The 19,238-nt window shown below is 39.1% G+C and overlaps 1 pseudogene; it reads right to left on the reverse strand.

The window, feature by feature from the left end:
- Positions 1-9,889: 9,889 nt before the first annotated feature.
- On the reverse strand, positions 9,890-14,915 carry LOC117300642 (annotated as a pseudogene).
- Between the last annotated feature and the right edge of the window lie 4,323 nt (positions 14,916-19,238).

Here is a 19,238-nt window from a genome sequence, read left to right on the forward strand (position 1 = left end):
CTAGAGTTGGGACGGGACCAACTTGTGTTATGAAGGGTGCATTGTGCACAGTTTCTTCACACAATCAGGCAAACCCAGTTAGACTGGTCCCAACTATAGTTGGGTTGATTCTAGAGTTGGGACGGGACCAACTTGTGTTATGACGGGTGCATTGTGCACAGTTTCTTTCACACAGTCAGGCAAACCCAGTTAGACTGGTCCCAACTATAGTTGGGTTGATTCTAGAGTTGGGACGAGACCAACTTGTGTTATGCCCTTTGTATTTCTCGTTTGTGGGAATTCCCAGTTTCTATATTTAGCATTTGTGTTGTACACTGTGCTACATGTATGTGATGTATTGTCATTTACTGTACAGATATTTATTGTGTGCTTTTTGCTGGTTTATTTATTGTATTCGTTATTATTTTGATTGGTTCGTTGCTTTTCGTTTAACTTTGCTGTACTTTTTGATGTACTTGTATTTGTTGAGGTCAAATAAATAATAATAATAATAATAATAATAATACTCATACTGCATTACACACTGACTTTGACGATAACCTTAACCTCTGACCGGTTTATATAAAACTGGGACTGTGTTTGTATTGTGAAAGAGATTGGCTGTTGTCAGCTTGGCATTTACATGTATTCTATTGTAGGAGCTTTCAGAGTTCCCTTAGTGGGAAGATTTTCGAAACATCGGACAACCAAACAAACACTCTAGGCCTAAATTGACGTGCCAAACTGATTACCCTAATTTGTATCCCCCACTTTTTTGAAATGATAACAACTTTGGAAAAATCAGTTTTTGTCCTTAGAGCCCCAGACCCATCCCTTTAGGCCCTCACCCTACCCCCTAGACCAAAGTTAACTCCCACCCTTGGCTACACCTTAAGCCCCACATCAGTTTCACTCTGTTTCTTTAGACTCCATGTTTTTGGCATTTTTTTCTAAAGATGATTTAAATAAAAACATTTTACAGTAGGCCTTACTGTTTGTAAACTTTTAGCCCTTCATAAATTGTAGAATGAATGACCTGTAACTATTGATTAGCGGGCCAGGTTGATGCGAGTTGTTCTTAGCAAAGCAAGTGTGAAAGCGTTCTGATCGACACTGTGTTCGTTATTACATGTAGCTCATGTGTAAATCTTCACCTTTTAGAAAAGTTTAAAACAAATGTTGTCTTCTTTGTTTTTCCATTGCAGCAATTGAACTTGCTTTGGATGAACCAATTGAACCAGTGGAAATGGGGGAGCCAGCAGCTTCACACTTCATGATAATAGAGTCTGCATGTTGGTTGTTCACAAGATGGATGGCACTGTGATCTCTTCGAGCTCCATTTCATGAAAGGGTAAGTGCTCCTTTTGGGATTTATCTTAATCAATCTACGACTGACAAAGTGGGACAGGATCAAGAGGCTGTTGATGAGTAAATGACAAATTAAAAAACAATGGGCAAGTAATGGTATAAGAAAACAGCTGCTGAACGTAACAACAAGTTGGAGATGCAACTATCAAAAGGATGGTCCATGTGGAAAGGCTATGTAAAGGGGAGTATATAGAGAGGGGGAGGGTGTTGCATATGGTATCATAAATGTCCATTGTCCAGTTATGAACGTGTGGTGAAGAGGGGACTGGGCTTTGACAGCAAGTCTAGAATGCCTCAAAGTGGACATCAAAATACAACTACAATCAATTCACTTGATGTGTGAACTGGGACAACTTGAACGTTTGAAAACGTTTTTTTTACATCTTTTTTTTGTGTCCAACAACCAGCTGTCCATACTCTTTACCGGTGTCCCTACATTCTTTTACCAATGTCCCCACAGTACAGAAGCTAGGCTTGTAACTAAGCTGTTAAAATACATACTAGCATAACAAGTCACTTGATAATGAGCAATGGAGAGCTGTTGATGGTCTAACACATTGTGAGAAAAGACTCTCTCTGAAGTCACGTAGGATTTGAAAAAAGAGGTGACTACGCAGTAAAGTATTTGAATCTGTCAGAAAGACTTCAGCCCTGAAGCCTAAAGATTTACTGTAAAACTTACACTGTTTAAAGATAATAATCCAATATAACTTGCTCAGGTATAAAACTAGGATTTTAAAAACTTCACAGTCCTTTTTATAGCATACATGTAGGTGAGGCATATCCTTTACTGTCCTGGAAACAAAAACACATATACATGGCAACTGTGTTTTCCTCATAGGATGGTTGACGCATTTCCTTAACTATCCTAGTTAAGGAGTAAAAACAAATACATAGTAGGTGTTTTTTCCTTCTAGGTTGGTTGAGGCAATTCCTTAATTATCCTAGGAGTATAAAATTCATGTTAACATCTGTTTTTCTTCCTATGACTGTTGAGGCATTTCCTAAACCATCATATGATTAAAAAATACATAGCAACTGTATCTTTCCTCCAAGGATGGTTCAGGAAATGCCTCAACCATCATAGGAAGAAAAAAAACATGAATGGTTTATGCTTTTCCTCATCCATTCTACGAATAATAAAGATATGTTAGTTGTGTTTTTCCTCTTAGGATGAATAAGGCATTTCCGTAACTATCCATTTCATGCTCCTCGCTGCGCTCATACGCATGAAAAACAGTTCTTTGGAAAAATGTTTCCGTTAGCGGACAAGGGACGTAGAGAAGATGAAGTGTCAATAAAAAAATAAAATAAAAAACTTTAAAAAACGGACAGAAATAGGCAGTGTTCCGGGCTGTTGGCCCGAACACCTAAACAGCTGTCTCTTCTAGCCTTTCGGTTATCTCCCTGGAAATTCCAGACATTAATTAAAGTCATTACACAGTTTAAGGTGGTGTACATATCATTAACTATTCACATTGTAAGTCACTTTTATTTGCTTCTTATGTGTTTCTTCAATAGGCTGTTCTGAGTAATCCCAGTAATTACAATTGTTTATAACATCTCTTCATACAGCAGGCCTATGAGTTTTGGTAAGATTAAACCCTGCCTAGTAATCCTCTTGCTTTGAGTTGTAACATGTCGTTGTGCCTGAATAGGAGAGCCAAATTAATGGAAAAATAGCAAGCCGTTCTTAGTTGCATCATACTTTTGTCAGGATCTGATTTGTCAACAATGCATTTCACTTGTTCTAATGATATTGGTTGTTTTTGTGATGGGGGTTTGTGAAGATGTTTTAATGATATTGGTTGTTTTTGTGATGGGGGTTTGTGAAGATGTTTTAATGATATTGGTTGTTTTTGTGATGGGGGTTTGTGAAGATGTTTTAATGATATTGGTTGTTTTTGTGATGGGGTTTGTGAAGATGTTTTAATGATATTGGTTGTTTTTGTGATGGGGTTTGTGAAGATGTTTTAATGATATTGGTTGTTTTTGTGATGGGGTTTGTGAAGATGTTTTAATGATATTGGTTGTTTTTGTGATGGGGTTTGTGAAGATGTTTAATGATATTGGTTGTTTTGTGATGGGGGTTGTGAAGATGTTTTAATGATATTGGTTGTTTTGTGATGGGGTTTGTGAAGATGTTTTAATGATATTGGTTGTTTTTGTGATGGGGGTTGTGAAGATGTTTTAATGATATTGGTTGTTTTTGTGATGGGGGTTTGTGAAGATGTTTTAATGATATTGGTTATTTTTGTGATGGGGGTTTGTGAAGATGTTTTAATGATATTGGTTGTTTTGTGATGGGGGTTTGTGAAGATGTTTTAATGATATTGGTTGTTTTTGTGATGGGGGTTTGTGAAGATGTTTTAATGATATTGGTTGTTTTTGTGATGGGGGTTTGTGAAGATGTTTTAATGATATTGGTTGTTTTTGTGATGGGGTTTGTGAAGATGTTTTGACCCACTCAGAATAGTTACATGTAGCCGATCTATCGGTGAAACTACTGGTAACCGATAGCCTGTGCTGGTCTCACTCTTGGCTTGATTCTTGAGGATCCAGCGCCGAAGTTGAATGGGCAATCTTTTGGACCAGTGCCCTGGCATTCCGCAGCTGAAGCTAATGTCAGCATTTGGCATGCCTGTCCAAACCAAAACAAATGAAAAACAAGAGCAGGAGCAAATGGAAACAATTTGATACATGTACGTACATGAAAGAAATCAAAATATTTCTTTGTGAAACTTGATAAGATTTTTGTGCATAAGATGCAAACACCGGGCGGCGTAACCAGGCCTGAACATATGGATTTGTTGTAACAACGCTATTTATACTCAGTCATGCATTGGTTTGATAGTGGCGCACTACACATGACAATTATAGTGGGTGCACTCACGTGACATGAAAGAAATCAAAATATTTCTTTGTGGTCAAATGATGAAAATGGACTCCACCAAAATCATTGCAAATCAAACATGGGCCAACAACAGCATTATGATTCAGTGTGCACACGACAAAACGAGTTCAGTTTGTTATGCAAAGTTGCTAGACAAAATCGTTCAGTGCTGTAGATAAATAGTTACCTTATTACCGGCTACAGTTGGTGAGGTTGGGAGCTGAGTAATGCAACCATTTGGCCTGGTGAATATTAATCACACAAACACACCGGGCCTGCCGACAGAATGCAACAGTGGGATGGGTTGGGGAACCACGGGTAAAGACCACGAATTAAGAAGAATATTGTTGTTGTTTTGATGAAGCGCCCTCTGTTGTCGGTGTATACATTTGGTTAATTGACTCTCGTTCGTTCCTCCTTGGACTTGATCTTGGCTCGCAGTTAAAAAACTTAGTAAACTTGGTTAGTTAAGATCAGTCATTACAATCATGCTCAAAAAACACTGTTCTCTACTTCTCAGTTGCTCTCAAGATGTGTTAACTATCGATCATTACGTGTTTATTCTCAATACTTGTTTCAAACAATTGTCTTGGACTTTTCCTTGATATGACTCATGTGTTGTGTATGTTGTGCCATGTTGTTAGCACGCAAGTGATGCACCTGCACAAGGAATCCGTGCACAACTCTCTGAACCGACTGTTTTAGTTCTTGCATGGAGTTCTGATCTGATATTAAACAATGAATACTCTGTCGTAATAATGTTTGAAGATAACAACAGAGCTTCAAGAAGAGGAATATTAATGTTATCAATATAAACCACAAGGGAAACTGACTGGGTAAATTTTGAAATGATTTTTGGGGTTGAACAAAGAATTGATTAGAGTGGGATTCGAACCGACGACCTCCGGATTAACGTGCCGGCGCTCTACCAACTGAGCTATCTAGCCCGATGTTTGCGGTGTCCCTATTTTGTCAATATCTTTGTTTGGGGGTGCCAGTCAGAAGCCATACAACCGTATAGCTGTGTAGCCAGGAATCACACCCACAATACGATACAACCTTGGAAGCGGCAGCTAGCCAATTCTTTGTTCAACCCTGAAGAATATTAATGTTGACGCATACTGCGTTACTGCATCAGTTGGTTTACATCATACATACTGGAAGGTTTCAATACCCCTGCAATAAGTGAACCACCTTTTCCACAATTCATTGTGTGTGAATTTCCACCACCTTACTGGTGCTTCATTGCTTCAACAGCTCATGGATACTTGCAATCGCCCCAGTATAAAAAATAATTAAAGACCTCCTTAGTTTTGCTGGGAAAATACTGAGGCAGTTGAGATGGTAGTCTACCTTCCTCATTCTAGAGTAGATCTTAACTGCTAGGCCAATGAGCTCACCCAGTGACAAGGAGCAAGTTTGAATCATATTGAAATACTGAGACTGTTGAGATGTTAGTCCACAGTTGAGATGGTAGTCTACCTTCCTCATTCTAGAGTAGATCTTAACTGCTAGGCCAATGAGCTCACCCAGTGACAAGGAGCAAGTTTGAATCATATTGAAATACTGAGACTGTTGAGATGTTAGTCTGCCTTCCTCATTCTAGTGTAGATCTTAACTGCTAGGCCAATGAGCTCACCCAGTGACAAGGAGCAAGTTTGAATCATATTGAAATACTGAGGCAGTTGAGATGGTTGTCCACCTTCCTCATTCTAGAGTAGATCTTAACCACTACATGTAGACTAATGAGCTTACCCAGTGACAAGGAGCGTTTAAACAAAGCCGTGATTTGAATAAAATATTTATTTCAATGTTTACTCTCTGTTAGTTATAACTTGGAATTATAGCATACAAATTGGGAATTACTTAAAATATAGAAAAGCAAAATAGGTAAAACAATTAATGACTGATTCTTGTTACTTTAACCATAGATTATGTGCCATGAACGTATACAAACTAAATAAGAGTACATGAAATGCAGTATACATGTAGTCCAAAGAGGTATTAAGGGCACTGTACACGTTTGGTAATTACTCAAAATTTAGCATAAAACCCTACTTGGTAACAAGCAACGGAGAGCTGTTGATAGTATAAAACATTGTGATAAACAACTACCTATGAAGTAATGTAGTGTTTGAGAAAGAGATAATTTTTTAATTAAATTTATAAAAGACTTCTGGTCAGAAGAGGCCTTTTATTCCTATCTGAAAGCACACTATTTTGTATAGCAAGGGTGTTTTTCTTTCATCATTTTCTTGCGACTCCAATCACCAATTGAGAACAAATTTTCCAGGCTCGTTATTTTATGCATAGTTGGGATACACCAAGTGAGAAGACTGGTCTTTGACAATTACCAACAGTGTCCAGTGTCTTTAAGTCACAGCAATGTCACAACAAAACCTCAAAGGATACAAATTTGCTTTAACTTTTAAACTTATAAACTGTATTAAAACTTATAAACCACAAAGGGAACTGACTAATATTTATAAACGATACAATGTTTGTGTGACCTAGAGAGGTGAGATCTTACAATGATCAGACTGTTGTAGTTTATTTGCTTTTGTCAGGGTTCCATGTTGGCACTGATATTCCACAAAACGGCAAACTGGTTCGGAAAATTGATCATGCAGGTGATTCAGAGGAAAATTTTAGAAATCTAATCCAAAGCGATTAAACTCGATAAAACATATACCATGTTTTTTTTTTACTCTGTATATTTTCTTGGTTGATGAAATGATATTAATTTATCTGTTGCCGAAATGTTTACTACAGCCTCAATGTTATTGTGGTCCAGCATAAAGCCCGGTTCATACTTCATGCGAAAGCGAATGCGAAGCGAATTTGACGCTAATTTGACGTCACTACCCTCCTTTCGCAGCGATATTCGCAAGTGAGTCGAGCAGAGTTCAACTGCTGCGAATTATTCGTTGCAAATTGTGACGTCAACATTCGCTTTGCATTCACATTCGCAGGAACTATGAACCGGGCTTAAGGTTTGGTATTGTCTTTATTCATGCTGATAGATTTGAACTGATCTGTTTGTAGCCACAACCAGATCACCAGCTGGTGTGAATGTGAGACCATTGGGGGTAACACAATCCTTGATGATAGAGGTGAACTAATGTTTTATTTATTTATTTGGGGGGGGAGGAGGAGGGGGGCACTGGATGTCGAAAAACCTCCAAAAGCGAGCTCTGAAAGAGTTAACTAAATTACACTTCAGAAGTTAAACTCAATATGAAATTGATTTCAATAAGAACTTCACAGTTTTTTTTTATTCTATTTAATTTAATCTTAACAATTGTTAATAATAATAAAAACAGTAATTACTTGCAAAAGTATAATGTCACTCCATTACCATAAACCATTTATTGTACTGAATAGGAACGACGAGAAAAAAAAAAGACTTTAGAAAATAAAATAGAACCTTAAAAATCCACTTTAATAAAAACTGCAACAAAATAATCACAAAGACTACATGTACATTTGTACATGTAAGACTTAAAGGAACTGGAAACATTTGCTAAAATCAAAGACCATGATTCCCACTTGTGTATTCCAACATGTGCATGAAATAATAAATCTCAGAAGTATGGACTCAATTGGTCATTGAAGTTGCAAGGAAATAAATCAACGAAAAAACACCCATGTTGCACAAATGCATGCTTTCAGATGCCTGAAAAAGGCTTCATTCCTGAACTGTTTCTCAGATTCAAAAATTTTAGTGAGTCATAACTTTCTTTTCAAAAATATGTTTCTGTGAGGGAGTCGTTTCTCACCATGTTTTCGCTATCAACATCTCCCCGGTGCTTGTTAAAAAAGTGTGCATTTTAGTAATAACCAAACATGTCCAGTGCTATTTAAAAGAAACTAAACTCTACAACATTTAAAACACAATTTATATGGTTCTGCTTTACAAATCTGATTTTTTGCTTTTTTAAAGGGAAGGTACACGTTTGGTAATTACTCAAGACAAACACTAACTTAAAAACTGACTTGGTAACGAGCATTAGAGAGCTGTTGATAGTATAAAACATTGTGGGAAACGACTCCCTCTGAAGTAACGTAGTTTTTGAGAAAAAGGTAATTTCTCTCTAAAATAACAAAAGACTTCTAGCCAGAAGTCTTTTATTCTTATCTGAAAGCACACAAATTCGTCCAACAAGGGTGTTTTTTCTTTGATCAATTTCTCGCAACTTCATTGACCAATTGTGCCCAAATTTTCACAGGCTTGTTGTTTTATGGTTATAAAGGGATACACCAAGTGCGAAGACTGTCTTTGACATTTACCAAATGTGCACCTACCCTTTAAACAAATTACATTTGAGTTGTTTAGCAATGCTTCAGATACGGATATGTCAACACTTTATGTGTTCATGTAATGCGTAAATGTTGCTTCGGTGTTTTTCATGCATGTTGACAAGAGATGCTGGAGCTCATACACATGTATGTTTGTCCAGAATGGATACTGTTTTGCTGATTTAGTTGTATTGTTGCCCTGGATTCAAAACATTTTCCCTGGTATTGCTTGTATTCATATGCAAGCAGTTGTGGTTTACAAACAGTTCCATGTGGTTAATGAACATTGTGCATTCAAACCCATATCAAATACTTGTGCAGTAAATGTATGTACGTACATGTAATGTGCCTTGGAATAGGCCTCTGGAATTTGTTATTTCCCATCTGAACTTCTTCCTCCTTATTAGAACACCACTCTTAAAGTTACATTGTGCACTCACTTGTACATTAGTATAATTGTACAAGTACAATTGCGTTGAGCAACATAATGTAGTGTGCTTCTTAACATTTCAAATTATTTCTGTTTGTTTGCATCAAGGTGTTGAATCTTGGTCGCAGATTGATTTTGTAATAAGAATGATTGTGAACATTAAAACTGTGGCCCAATATTATAACTTGAATTCAGCACTGACCCTTCATACCAACTACATAAGATTTTCACTTTCAACATAATCACTTAACTACATACAGTTGTTGTTTTCATTATACATGTGTACACCTGTCAGCCTACACTTAGGCTGGACATTTTGTAACTCAATAACCATCATTCTATTACCAGACACAACAAATTACAAAAAACACAATTGAACTTTGCAAAATGTGTTTTGGCATCATTTGTTACTGTGGAATACATACTATGAAAGATTGTATTCCTACCAAAATGTTCATTTCTTTGTGAGTTGACTGAATTTGCTTATCTGCTCAGGTTGGTTGAAATGGTTCAATGAAATGCTTTTTTTTTCCACTTAAAAACAATTACAATTTGTATGTCAAAAATGTTATCACTCTTTCTGAAATTTATGAGAATATAAAATTGAAGATATTTTTGAAAAACTTCCACATTGTTCTCTCTTGTCAATAATGCATTAATCATCATTTTCTACTTCACTAGCCAAAACATCATATTTATAGCAAAACTTTATTTTACAAACCAATGCGTAAAAGAAACACCATAGTTTCAGTGAATTATTTAAACAAATGTTTCCTTTAAGAAACACTTATTGCATTATGAGATTATTGTCAAGCTATTATAACCATTCTCATTGATGAAGTAATAGTTGTATCATGTTTGCTTTGCACAATAACCAAAATATCAACATCCAAATTTACAAATACATCGATAAAGTTTAACTGCATTTTTTTTTTTTTGCACTGTTCCCCTAAAATAAAAAACTGGTTCATAAAATTAATCTTGGGGTTGTTCCTGAAAAACGTGGAATCCTGAACCCAAGTGGTGAAGTATAATAATGTTTCTTTCATGTTTTGTTGTCACATATGATAGCATATCTGGTGAGTGAAATGATATTTTCGCAATATGATATTATTATTTATTAGTTTCATGTTGTCAAATGCTTACTTCAGCTTGAATGTTATTCTGGTCCAGCATAATGTTTGTTGATGTCTTTACTCATGCTGATAGATATGAACTGAATTGTCTGTAGCCACAACCAGATCACCAGCAGGTGTGAATGTGATACCATTGGGATAACCACAATCCTTGATGATACATCCAATGTACTTGCCATCAGGACTGTAATGATGGATATCACCTGATGATGGGAATGGTTCTCTCAATACAGCAACATAGATGCTACCATCCTTGTCACAACACACACCATTGGGCCACCCAGACTGATTGATATCTACTGAGAATACCATTTCACCATTGTAGGTTACTGATACTAACTTCCTGGTCTCCCAGTTGGTGTAAATGAGTCGCTGTTTGTAGGTAGTCAAGTATCACCAATCCCTGGAGCAGACAGTCTTCTGATGAGGGATCCATCTGGTTTATGTAGAGAGATCTCTGCCTTGAAAGGATGACCCACTTCATGACCCACTGCTATCAGATTGTTGTCATCCACTGCAATACATGATGGTTCACTGCCTGGATTGAACTGATGGAGGAGCTGATAATTCCTATTGAAGATCTTGACTGCTCCTCTATCTAGAACAATGAGCTCATCATTCTTATTCACAGTCACTCTGCTTGGTCCTGTAAGTCCTTGGATTGATAGTTCTTGTGAGACATTATAGGATTGAGGGTTGCTCTCTGCTGGTATTGTAATCAAGCTGGTATTATCCAATCTGCCACAACAATATCACTATTAGAGTATGCAGCAACATCCCTTGCATGAATCTTCACCATCTGTTGTTTCATGTTCTTGTATTTATTCATTTTTGTTTTTAATGTCCATTTGTCTTGTTTCATGGATTGAAATGTTGGCTTTCTAGCCTGAGCAGAAGTTGCTGATTCCACTTGTTGTTCATCTTTCAGCACCAGTCTCCCTAGTGATTTCTGGCCTTCTTTAAAGTCCATATAACTCAACCCATCGGGTACTTTTGTTGATTTCTTCTCACTGTATTCTTTGAGGTCTTGTAGGAGTTGTTCTATGTGATGTACAATCTTCATCCGTTGATCCATGAGTTGACTTACCTCATCTTGCTTGAGCTCTGCTGTGTTTATCTCTTTGCTGTTAGTAGCTCGTGCAGTTTGCATTATCTTGACTCTGTCTTTATAAATCTGTTCTGCCTCTAGCATCAGTTTCTGCTTCTCCTCTCTGATCCTGGCAGCCACCTTGGCAATCTTCTCATCAGCCTTCTTGGAGATTTTCTCTTTGGTGGCAGCAAACATAGAGTCTAGTTTCTTACGAGACGTGTCTATTTCTTGAATGGCAATGGTGAAGGTCGTGATGCTCTGTCTTACTTCTGCTAGAAGTTCTGACGCATGTTGTTTACTTTTGTCTGAAGCTTCACTCAGTTCTATTACAGGGTGTGTTCTGTGGTCTTTTGAAATGCAAGTTGTACATATCAGTTTCTTGCATGTTTCACAATACAGGATAAGATCCTTGCCAGTATGCTTGCTACACTTGGAAACAAACTCCTGACTGGGTACTTGTTTTTCTTGCTGCTGTTTCAGTTGAGTTTCCTTTGTTTCAATTGCTTCTATCAATGAAATGGTTTTAAAGTCTGTTTTCAGACCATCAATGCCGGTTTCTTTTAAAAGAGTTTCTTTTCTACACACTGGACATGAAAGCCTTGTAGTACTTGACTATTCTGTCTGAGTTGTTGAAGGCATTCAAGACAAAATGAATGAGAACACTCCAGTAGTTTGGGTTGCTTGAAGCGTCCACTGCAAATTGGACATTCAAGATGATCCTGACTTATTTCTGCTAGCACTGACTGAACTGTTATATTGGATGCCATTTTGTTGGAAGTTGCTTTAGTGATGATCTGTAAAGTAAAAGAAGAAATTGACTCAATTAGATGATATCAACAATGTACATATCCCGGTAGTTCCCTCATCAATGCAAGACTTGATTTCTTGACCATATTACACTCCTTGGCATAAAGTTAAGGATTTTTAATTTGACTGATTTCACAACAGGTCTTGATTTTTGTTCTACGTTCTATGATGACCAATCAAGTAGATAATTTACACGGTCATACTAAACTGCATGTCAATACGGGTACAGACATATCACAAGATCAAAGAAGTATAATACTGTATGCCTCTTTTGCAGGTTGCCATACTTGAGCAGGTATGTAAAGTTTGAGATGTGGGAGGGAAACCCCAATCAGGGAAAACCCATGCAATGAGGTAGGGACTGAAAACACATTCCACATGCAAGGCTTTGGGCGATGATTTGAACCAGGGTCCACAGAGGGTGAAAGACAGGGAAAGAAACCACTGAGCCAAGCTGATTTCAAATATTGCATGCACCAATAGAAATCACAGTTTGTAAAATGATCCATGAAAATATCTTGTCTTTATTTAAGTGAAGAGAGTACTACTTTGTTTCCTTCCATGAAGGGCGCACGTCCCTACCCCCAAGTAGATAGAAAACAGAACAACCGCCTCATGAATGTTTTTGAATATAGTTTTAACCCTTTGGTGCACATGGCGCCCGCTAGCGACCACCAAAGAACACGTCAAATTGTACTTTTATAAATAGTCATTACTTAAAAACTACAGCCCCCATACATACTGCCCTAATCAGTTTTTGTTTGGTGTGATATTCAACAGGATGTGCTTTTGAAATTTGTTGAGAAAAACATTGTTGAACATGTTCATTTTTTTGCTGTTTGAAAAATTAATCTGTGCACCAAAGGGTAAATGCTGTACTCAGCAAGATATAAGCGTTGATTTTCTGTGCACATATTTAGTATTTTTAAAGCCTTCTTTAAGGGAAGTGGAAAAGACTAGTACATTCAGAATGTTTGTCGAAATGCATCTTACGGTATCTACAAAATTGGAAGACTGCGCCGTTATCTTGACCAGAATTCCACCGAACGCCTTGTCCATGCATTTGTATCTTCGCAGTTGGACTATTGTAACAGCCTCCTTTAAGGTTTACCATGCAACATCCACAATTCCCCTCCAACGCATCCAAAACAGTGCAGCACGTCTAATTGTCCGAGCAAAACTTCAAGAACACATCACACCAGTCCTTCAATCCCTTCACTGGCTTCCCATTAACAAGGGAATCACATTCAAAGTCCTCCTGCTTCTTTTCAAAGTCAGAAATGGTCTCGCTCCTACTTATCTTCAGAACCTTATTTCTACCAAAGCCCACAGTTCTCGCAATCTTCATTCCTCTTCTACTTCCCATTTGTGTTTGTCTCCTGCACCCCGCACCCACACCCGGTAAGGCCAAGGAGCCTTCACAGTCAGCGCACCTACATCATGGAACAATCTCCTCTACATATCCGTCAGGCTTCATCTCTTGAATCCTTCAAAGCCATGTTAAATACTCATTTACTTCTTTGCTAAGCCTAGCTTTTGTAGTTTTGTATTTATTCATAGTTTTGTACAGCGCTTTGTAACTTTTGTAAAAGGCGCTATATAAATATTATATATTATTATGATTATTATTCTTTCCTATTGTTAATATTTTTGTTTTTAGTTCACGCTGACAAATTTCAGACAATCCCAGACAATGCCCTGCACCATGGCCCCATGACCCCATGCCCCCTTTCAATGTTTGCTCTTCTGGCTCTCCTTGCACAGTCTTTGGCGCTCCCATCAACATTAAGCGAGGGGACAGTAATATAATAAAGGTCCTATATACAATTGTGACACATTTTGATAAAGACAAACTATTTTGACATTTGCATGTGATGGAGGAATTTGAAGCGATGTTTAAATATTCCTTTTTGTCCAGATTTCTTTGACTGGGTTCAGAATTGTTCAGTTGATCCTTTGTTGAGATCATATTTAAACAGAAAATTGATGGGTTAACCAGTGTGTGTTAAGAAATGGGAATAAAAGGGTAGCGACGAGTTCTGACACGGCCGTTTGAAGCCATCAGGGTCGAATTGCCGGGTGATAAAGGGCTGAGCCAAAGGCGAGGACCTTTAGCGCATTACGCGGTTACGGATAGGAAAACCTATTCGCCATTAACCGGATATTCGGATAATTCACCCAGGCCTAATAATTAGTATGTACCTACACACTGCACATGACAACTATAATTTACGTACATTTAATAACTACCCTGTATACACGTATGTATACTCAAGTATACACTTTGACTCTGGACTTATGGTGTACACAAATATATTGTGTTGATACACAGTAATTACCTTGTACATGTACATGTACATCATGAATATTTCCATGTCATACGCAATAATTCTAATGTGTGTTCCCTGCAGACTTACATGTATTTAAACATGATATTGTGCAGCTATCCAAGTGAAAGAATCCTCCCAAACAAGTTGGCTACAAACTTAACATCATACTTTAAGTTTTAAATAAAGTCCATCAAAGCTGTGTTTCGGTTGCCATCAAAGTAAAAAATACATCATCTCTGTAAAATAAGGCACTATTTCAAAGTCTTTTGGTTGTGTACATAGAGATGCTGTGGTGTGTGAGGGTTTTGCTGTGTATATCAACTCAATTATAGTACTTGGATGAAGTCTCCTAGTTTTTATATTTGATTGTTTATACCCACTAAATTATTGCTATACCAAATTTATATCCCCAAGGCATTTTAAAATGTGAACCTTATTTTGACAAAACACAACACATTTATAACTTACTGGTTTTTAATGAAAGAACATGGCTTGGAACATCAACTGGCATGAAACATCAAATTGTGTAGTACATTAAATTCCAACATTGATCCGTTAGATGTTGGCACAACACACTGAATGGTTGCTTTCTGTTTATCGTTCAACGATGCCACACCAAGCCCTATGTATTTCTCATTGTGGGAATTCCCGTTTCTATATTTAGTCTTTGTGTTGAACACTGTGCTATGTGATGTATTGTCATTTACTGTACAGATACTCATACTGCAGTACACACTGACTTGACAATGACCTTAACCTCTGACCGTTTAATACAAAACTGGGCTGTGTAATGTTTGTATTGTGAAAGAGATTGGCTGTTGCCAGCTTGGCATTTACGTCCATCCTATTGTGGGAGCTTGCAGAGTTCCCTTAAAACCCTAACCTTCCCCATCCATGCAAATTCCAACAGGGCAATGTGTGTGATTTTGTTTGGTTAAGTACAGTAGAGTACACTTAAGTTTGGGCTGGGTGTTTGATTATGACTGATTGTGTATTCTAGCTGCTAAGTGATGGTGTTGAATTTCGATTGAGTGGGGAAGGTGGGCAATATGTGTGGGCATGGTGTTGGGTTGTGTGGCTAGAGCAAATGGGCACTGGCAACTTTCTTCTTTTGTGTTGTAACATAAACAATTAGGTGATAAGGGGTGACTGGTAGTGAAGTGATGAGGGGCTTAGGGTCATGATAAGGTAGACGATTTATGTCTTACCCTTTTTTTTATTGCCATAGGTCTGACCACATGTTTGGCTTTGTAAAAAACAATGCATGATGCAGGTGGGTAGACTCTACCATTGATAAGCAGGGACTTTTAAAAGTAATTGTACGCTGTATTATTAATTCTTTTATAAAATAATATCTTTATAATTCTTTTATGAAGTGTTATATAATCTAAGTAGTGTTTAACAATAGTTATGAATAAAAATTTAAATAACTATGGCACCATTGCCTATAAATAAGAGGGGTTTCTGAGATTCATCACCCAGTCGAAAGTGACTACACCCAAGTCAACATGACAGCACGCGAGGCTAGAGTTCTACAGCAGAGTTTGAAAAGTGGAGAAGTGGATGATTTTGTAGAGTCCATGATGGGAAAGAAGACGAAGAGACAGCACAGGAATGAGATTGACGGAGCAGTCAAGGGAAAGAAAGATGGAGGAAGAAAGGGGAGAGACAAGGGGAAAGGAAAGGGGAAAAGCAAGCCTGTTCGCCCCAGAGAGACCAGCAGCGCAAAGATGGACCGTCTTTACAAGGAGGAGATAGCTGGGCTCCGGCAAGCCATCAGAGAGAGTGTGAAGGGGGCTGGCATGACGATGTCCAGTGGCAGATACAAGGCATTGGCCGAGACATCAGAGAGCGAGGAAGAGGAGTTCCTCAACAGGGCAGTAGCAGAGGCCAGAGGACTGTCTCCGTCTTGCCTGCAGGATGAAGAAGAGGACACGAAGGAGAGTGATACAGAGGATGAGGAGACAGGAGAAGAGCAGGGGGAGACTGGAGAGGAAGAGACCGGGAGAAGAGAGAAGGAGACAGGAGGGGACAAGACTACAACCGAAGAGGAGGAAGGAGATGGGGAGACAGCGACTGAAGAGGGTGAGGAGACAGGAGAGGAGACAGAAGGAGATGAGTTAGATGTACCCGGACCTTCAAGTAGGCCTCCCAAACGAAAGCAGCCTCAGCCTCAGCCTCAGACGAAAAAACCAAAACTGACCAAGAAAAAGAAGAGAGTTGTAGCCCCGGATTCAGACAACGACCCGGATCCCCCATCAGTCTACCAAGAAGACTATGCCCCTGATGAGGAAGGATGGACGAGGGCGCTGGAAGATGTCAGCATCAGGGCCTTCAAAGGGAAAAAGCCTTACGGCCCAACCTTCTCCAAGAAACAGTCCCCGTTGAAGTACTTCTTGAAGTTTTTTCCCCTGGCCCTGATCCTGTCCATCGTCACATGGACGAACATCAATTTGAAGAAGGGCCATCTCCGTCTAACTTCACTGCAAGAGATGAAGGCATGGCTTGGCATACACATAATGATGGGCCTTGTCAAGTTAAATAACTACAAGGACTATTGGTCTTCACACCCAGGTTTACGGAACAAACTCATTTCGCAGACGATGAAGCGCAACAGATACGATGCCCTCAGCCAACACATCGCCTGCAGTAATCCTGCCAATAGTCCTGACCTCATCCGCGACAAGGCCCATCGTTATTTAGCAAAAAAGAAGAACCCACTCCACCCAATGAAGCCTGTATGGGAGAAGGTTCGACACAGGTGTCTGAAGAGCTACCTTCCACGCCGAGAGCTGACTATCGACGAAGCTATGGTGAAGTACCGAGGATTTAAAGCCAGTGTGAGAAAGTTTTTTATGCCATTGAAGCCCATTCGCACTGGCTTTAAGATCTACGTCATTGCGGAAGCAGCAACAGGTTTCTTCATCAACTTTATAATCCACCCACACGGCGCCACTCCTACAAAAATGGTAGACATAGCAATGAAGACAGCCAAACACAGCCTCGGTGTGTACCACCATCTATTTACCGACAGACTGTACACTTCAGTTTCCCTCGCCCGCACTCTCCTGGCCAAGCGCACATATTTAACCGGTGCAGTTAAATCAAACAGCAAGGGTCTACCAAAGGAATTCTCATCGTCAAAAATAAACAACCGAAGAAAGATGAAGAAGATGAATGCCTGCCCAAGGGGAACCTTCTACACCCGACAAAACGGCCAACTCACGTCATGCCTGTGGAAGGATAGCCGAGTCATGACCCTGCTCTCCTCCGCCCACCAAGGATGGAGAGATCCAGCCACAGGCACTGTAATTCGAAAAGTCGCCAATGCAGAGGGGAGACTGCGTAAGAAGACAATCCCGGCCCCACCCCAAGCAGTCGATTACATCAAGAATATGGGAGGTGTTGACAGAGGAGACCAGTTGAGAGCGTACCACACCTGCACAAGGAAGTCTCAATTTTGGTGGGTCGGCCTGCTCTATTTCCTGGTGGATGTTGCGAGGGTTAACGCTTGGCTGTGCTACAAGCAGCACCACACCCCAGCCAACGAGAGCAGCAGTGACAGCAGTAGTGATGAAGAGGAGAAAGACGACCATAAGAAGCTCACCCACTCCAAGTTTGTCCTCTCCATCGCTACTGACCTCATCGATGGATTTGCAAGCGGAGACATTGCTCGACAACCTGCCACTCGCCCAGTCCCAGCAACCAATAGTGCAGGGCACTATTCTGTCAAGATGCCAGGGCGAAATGCTCGGTGGTGTAGGTGGTGTAGGAATAAGAACATTCTAACAAAGTCCGGCCTGCCCAAGTCTACACGGCGAGGTTGTCAGGTGTGTGGGATCAACCTGTGCCCTGGAAAATGCTTCCTTGAATTCCATGCATCTGTCAACACTGCAGGAGCTGACTCCACTACCAGCACCACAGAGTAACCACCAGTATCACCAGTGGCCACCCCTCATCATGGAGGAATTTTCTCCATACCCTCACAAAAAGCAAAAAAAAAAAAAAAAAAAAAAAAAACCTACCTAACAAAAGAAAAATAAAATAAAAAGGGCCATGATGATCTATTGAGCCAACATTATAATACGCGAGTTGTGGGAATACCCAAGTTGTGCTCCAATTGAACTGAGTCCATCATAAAAAAATCCCTTTCCTAGAAAAAGATACTTCTTATGCAGCTAAACAAATTGTGTGGAAAACACTTGTTTGATTATGTTAGATTGGGCACTGTGTACTAGCACTGATCAACTACTGCACAAGGCCAACTATACACACTCCATCAAATTCAAACAGGAAAGGGCCTGTGGGAGTATGTGGGGTTGTGTATTGTTCTTATCAGCATACTGTTTTAGTTTGTTTGATTGAGTACAGTTTGCTCTGCAGGGTAATACATGGTGTTGAAGTATGTTGGGTTGAGGAAGGATTCTAATAAAAATACCTAGGGAGTTAGGGTTAATGGGAACAGTTTCTAAGCGGTGGACAACAAAACAAACATTAAATAGGCCTTTTGGTGTGCCAAACTGATAACCCTAATTTGTATCCGCATTTGTTTTGGAATATTAAAAACTTTTGAAAAATAAGTTTTGTCCATGTAGCCCTCAGACCCCCAGACCCAGCCCTTTTAACCCTAACCCTAGCCCCCAGACCAAAGTTAACTCTCACCCTTGGCTAGACCCAGCACTACAGTTTCACTTTGTTTCTTTAGACTCAATGTTTTTGGCATTTTTTTCAAAAGATGATTTAAATAAAAATATTTTACAGTAGGCCTAACTGTTTGTAGATTTTTAGCCCCTCATAAGTTGTAGAATGAATGACCTGTAACTGTTGATTAGTGGGTCGTGTTGATGCAAGTTGTTCTTAGCAAAGCAAGAGTCAAAGCGTTCTGATCGTCACTGCTTATTAAAGG

This window comes from Asterias rubens, chromosome 16 (assembly GCF_902459465.1).
Source record: "Asterias rubens chromosome 16, eAstRub1.3, whole genome shotgun sequence".
NCBI classification, from domain to species: Eukaryota; Metazoa; Echinodermata; class Asteroidea; order Forcipulatida; family Asteriidae; genus Asterias; species Asterias rubens.